Genomic DNA, 6059 nt, shown 5'->3' with positions numbered 1-6059 from the left:
TACATTTTCGCTGTTGAACGCAGTCAATTTAAGGACAAATTGGTGCTTGAATCATCCCTTGAACAAATCGCGTTCCACCAAACCTCTTTTATTATTATTATTATTATTATTCTCGTAATACACAGGAAGTGAGTTGATGTTAACGTCCTTGAACGCTCGTGGTTTCGCAGTTTTGCTTACTTATTACTATCAGCGGAAGTTTGTTTGTGGCCGAGGTGTTGCAGCAAGCTAAGGCAGTTAGACGTTGTTTGACTATTTTAAACGCTAGGGCAGATTTCTATACTTACAAAGCAAGCCTTTTGGTAGGCAAAGCCTTAAAATTCGGTCAGGTTTCATCAGCGTTGTAAACTTGCTGTGGCAAGCAGTTCCGAGTAGAAACAAGGTCTTTAAGTTCTTTTGGGTAATTGGCAGCTGCTTTTTTTGTCAGCTGACAGCTTCTCCCCAGCAATCGTGAGCTGTCTAATTCCGTGTCTTTTCTTCCAACGATCCAAAAAACCACAGCTAACAGAAAATGATAGGTCACCATTCATATGCTTTTTCAGTTGAAGCAACTTTTCTTTTAGCAAAGGACCAGAAATGGTGATTATTTTCTGTCTTTCTTGAGTGAACCACAAGAATAAGGCCTACTCAAGTTTTTCATATGAAGAGGGAGTCGTTTTTTACAGCTTTTCAAGAGTTATTTCACTTGAAGCTCAATTTTAAAGCGATTTTTTTGCTGTCACTAATCGTTGCTTTTCCGACATCATATTCGAGTGATAATTTAGTAGCACTTTCTTCCTTGTCCAGTCTTTTTAACGCTTCCCAATTTTTTTTAAAAGTACACGAAGAACGACTTCGCTTATTTGCCATGTTTAATGTTTAACAGCTGACGTCAAGAACTACGAACATAAATAAAAAAGGCACAGCCACTCGTTAAAGTAATTCAACACTCGCGAAACAAAGCTTAACAATAAATTTGCAATAATGTGTTTGGAATGCGTAAGGCGTCTGCGCTATGAGTCGTCGAAGTTCACTAGTAGATGTCCCCGCACTTAATTTACGCTTTAACAAGTCAATACGTTGGCATTGGTCATGAAACCCACCTATTCCGAATTCCCGCTAGACCGAACAATGTTCGGTGCCATTTAGTTGGAATAGCGGGACCCTATTATTTTTAGAAATAAGATCAATATACTTTATTTGCAAGAATAATATCGTATGTCGTCACGACAGAGATGATAAAGACATAGAAGTCAGCGCAAAGTAGGCATACTTTGTACAACGGAGAGTGAAAGGATGAGCTGCAGGGTAGGTAAAGAGACAAAAAAACATGGGTTAGGAGCTGTTCCCACTTGAGCCGCCTTATTATGTTTCGGACCCGAAATTATGATTTAACGTCCGTCGACGACGGGGTCAAACAGTCGACGCTCAAGCTTGGAAGAGGAACGGAATTCGGCCGTGTCTTTCCCAAAGGAACCGCTTTGGAATTTACGTTGACAGATTTATGGATACTACGCAAAGCCCTTAAACTGGATGGCCGGACGGAGTTTCTAAGTACCGTCCCCACGAATGTGACGACGACTATGCCATTTCGTTGTGTTTACGGACTCCGATTTCCCTCTTTACGTCCTCTAGCGTCCAACGGCTGCCAAATGAGAGGCAGGAGGAGGACGAGTAAAAGTCGATTCACGGTGGGCGCCAACGGAAAGTTATGGCAGGCAACGTCACCGTCAAATGGCGGAGTGTTCGCACTAGCTGGAACGTCAACAGAACGTTACTTCGCTCTGCTCGAGGCCTACGACAAAGACAGAACTAAGTGTGTACGTGCAAACGAGAATTGCATCTTCTACTGAAATCCGCTATTATGGAGTCACAGTTTTTTACCTCATCGTTGGGTGACGGCAAGTTGCGAGCGAAGCGACAGAAAAGGCGCACGGAAGTCCAGTACACTAGGGATTTGTGCGAGACAGCACTGACGGGGATTTATTCACCTAGCGGCCGACTTGAGGTGACGCAGTAGTTAAGGTGCTGGAGTAGCATTCCCGATTAATAGGGTTCAAATTCTTGTCAAGCCATCCTGATCTGGTTTTCCGCGATTTACCAAAATCTCTCCAGAGGATGACTGATGAGGCCCTTAATTCGGCCAAGACGCATGATTTTCCCTCCATCCGTATCCAATGCGAATTAGTTTCCCGTTGCTAAACACATCGGTATCGATGGCTCATGGAACTATAGTTTCCTTCCAACCTTTCTGCAATCTCGTATGTTAATCAATATTAACTTACTCTAAAAGTAACTGATACAGATGTTTATCTGATTGCGTACGAGTATTAATAAGAGTAGCAGTAGTAGTAGTAGTAGTTGTTGTTGTTGTTGTTGTTGTTGGCCGTAGTAGTATGGGGATAGTACTTAATGAACAAATGAACTAACTATACGCGAACTGGACCTCGTATTTCTTGCGTTAAAAATATCGTTGGATAAATCATCTTGCTGTAATTAGAAGCGTTTTTCTATGTTAGCGAAATCTATTTTTTTAAAAAAAAAAAACAAATTCCGCTCTGTTTAAAATACAGCATTTCCCTTTTTTTACTACTTACTCATTCATGTTTCGACACCGATAGGTCGCAGATCTCCTTTGGATTTCGTTTTTATTTCTGTAAAAATATCGGACTAATTTATGATTGCCTTTCTATTTACGTCCCTCAGCAGCAATTCATTTTTGGCTTATCAGGAGCGAATTTATTGCTTCAGCGAAATAATTTCTGCCTTTAGGCGTAAAATTTGAAACCAACATAATGTTTGCACAATATTTTTACAGAAATAAAGACGGAACACAAAGAAGATTACACCTAGGTGTCGATATATGGGCAGACAACGAGGAAACGAAAACTTTGCGTTTTGCAGAGGGCGAAGTTTACAAAAGACTGAATCGTCTGATTACTTACCGATATCAACATTGTGAAATTTTCACGGAACCTTTTTGTTGCGGCAAAATTACAAAGGAGAGATTTTCAAGCCGTATGAAGAAACCCCTGATTGATTTTGCAACTAAGTGAACTTGACCTACGTTCTTCTACGGCACTGCACTATGCCCTCCAATTCATACGGGCTTATGTTGTTTACTGACGAGTCACGACATAAACGTGTACCGGTAACCATGCCGGAGTTAAAATGAAAGACCGGTTTCCAGTAAATGATCGACTTTTAGCCCCTGTCCTCGGCACGCTGTCCGTCTAGCGAGCGGTATCTGAGGTCTGCACAGCCCGACGCGACGTATTGGACAGACTGCCTGCATTGGCTGGTAGCATGTGTGCTCTGGAAGACATCGATCTCTCGGGCCGTGATCGTCAGATACCTCAGGGCTGCGAGTGATTGGGTGGCCGCGTCCAATAACTCTGCGTCGGAGCTGCCCTTATTTGACTCCCCGCGGCTCTTCCCGGGGGCGACACGTGAAAGTTTCTGCGTGAGGGACCGTCGAACAAGTCTCGAGTTTTTGATTCTGCGGTACATCAGATGTAATAAAAGAAAACTTGCCCCTACAAGCTTTCTTACTAAGCTACAGCTAAATTTTCGTTGTATCTGTTATGAACTCACTTCCTCTTCTACAGTGTTTCCTATTTCCCAGAGCGACTCTGCCGTCACTACACACTTCGGTCGCCAGATAAATTTGCTGTAACTTTAATGTCCAAAGACATTCTGGACGATGATGCCAAAAATTACAAATAACGACCAACAGCATATGCGTATGTTCTCCATGCCCCACACAATACACGAACTGTGTAAACCTGCATTTTTCTTCTACATTATAGGTTTTGATTCCGGAGACATGTCGGACTACGCGAGGCACTAATGACCCCGCGACATAGTAGGTTGGAGACTGGCAAACCTACATTTATAGCATCTGTATTTTTAGATAAAGCTTTTACCATATTTACCGGGATACAGTTATTGAATTTTTGAAGGTAACAGGGATAAAATACAAAGAGCGAAAGGTTATCTACAAGTTGCACAGAACTCAGTTTGCAGTTATAAGAGTAGAAGGAAATGAAAAGGAAGCAGTAATTGAGAACGCAGTGACGTACTGCTACAGCCTGTCACAAATGTTATTCAGTCTGTACATTGAGCAACCAGTAAAGGAAACAAAAGAAAAATTTGGAAAAGAAATTGAAGTTCAGGGATAAGAAATAAAACTTTGAGGTATGTCAGTAGCATTTTAATTCTATAAGACATGCCAAACGACTTGGAAGATCAGGTGAACGGAATAGCTAGTGTCTGAAAAATACACTCCTGGAAATGGAAAAAAGAACACATTGACACCGGTGTGTCAGACCCACCATACTTGCTCCGGACACTGCGAGAGGGCTGTACAAGCAATGATCACACGCACGGCACAGCGGACACACCAGGAACCGCGGTGTTGGCCGTCGAATGGCGCTAGCTGCGCAGCATTTGTGCACCGCCGCCGTCAGTGTCAGCCAGTTTGCCGTGGCATACGGAGCTCCATCGCAGTCTTTAACACTGGTAGCATGCCGCGACAGCGTGGACGTGAACCGTATGTGCAGTTGACGGACTTTGAGCGAGGGCGTATAGTGGGCATGCGGGAGGCCGGGTGGACGTACCGCCGAATTGCTCAACACGTGGGGCGTGAGGTCTCCACAGTACATCGATGTTGTCGCCAGTGGTCGGCGGAAGGTGCACGTGCCCGTCGACCTGGGACCGGACCGCAGCGACGCACGGATGCACGCCAAGACCGTAGGATCCTACGCAGTGCCGTAGGGGACCGCACCGCCACTTCCCAGCAAATTAGGGACACTGTTGCTCCTGGGGTATCGGCGAGGATCATTCGCAACCGTCTCCATGAAGCTGCGCTACGGTCCCGCACACCGTTAGGCCGTCTTCCGCTCACGCCCCAACATCGTGCAGCCCGCCTCCAGTGGTGTCGCGACAGGCGTGAATGGAGGGACGAATGGAGACGTGTCGTCTTCAGCGATGAGAGTCGCTTCTGCCTTGGTGCCAATGATGGTCGTATGCGTGTTTGGCGCCGTGCAGGTGAGCGCCACAATCAGGACTGCATACGACCGAGGCACACAGGGCCAACACCCGGCATCATGGTGTGGGGAGCGATCTCCTACACTGGCCGTACACCACTGGTAATCGTCGAGGGGACACTGAATAGTGCACGGTACATCCAAACCGTCATCGAACCCATCGTTCTACCATTCCTAGACCGGCAAGGGAACTTGCTGTTCCAACAGGACAATGCACGTCCGCATGTATCCCGTGCCACCCAACGTGCTCTAGAAGGTGTAAGTCAACTACCCTGGCCAGCAAGATCTCCGGATCTGTCCCCCATTGAGCATGTTTGGGACTGGATGAAGCGTCGTCTCACGCGGTCTGCACGTCCAGCACGAACGCTGGTCCAACTGAGGCGCCAGGTGGAAATGGCATGGCAAGCCGTTCCACAGGACTACATCCAGCATCTCTACGATCGTCTCCATGGGAGAATAGCAGCCTGCATTGCTGCGAAAGGTGGATATACACTGTACTAGTGCCGACATTGTGCATGCTCTGTTGCCTGTGTCTATGTGCCTGTGGTTCTGTCAGTGTGATCATGTGATGTATCTGACCCCAGGAATGTGTCAATAAAGTTTCCCCTTCCTGGGACAATGAATTCACGGTGTTCTTATTTCAATTTCCAGGAGTGTATGTTATAAGAAGTTCATCAACAAATGTGATGGGAAATTCGAATTAAATCAGGTGATGCATAGCGAAATAGATTAGGAAAGCTATAGATGAGCAGAACAAGTAAGTAACTAATGATGGCTGAAGATGAGAGAATATAAAAATGCAGATTGACAACAGCAAAAAAAGCATTTCAGAAAAAGACAAATTCGTTAACATCGAACATAAATTTAAGTCTTAGGAAGTCTTTTCTGGAAGTATTTGAATGGAAGTGAAACATGGATGACAAACAGTTCACACAAGAAGAGAACAGAAGTTTATGAAGTGTGGTGTTACAAAAGAATACTGAAGACTAAATTCAAATATCGAAAAACAAATGAAGAGATACTACATCGATT

This window comes from Schistocerca serialis, chromosome 1 (assembly GCF_023864345.2).
Source record: "Schistocerca serialis cubense isolate TAMUIC-IGC-003099 chromosome 1, iqSchSeri2.2, whole genome shotgun sequence".
Lineage (NCBI taxonomy): Eukaryota > Metazoa > Arthropoda > Insecta > Orthoptera > Acrididae > Schistocerca > Schistocerca serialis.
Note: the sequence above shows the minus strand (reverse complement) of the source record.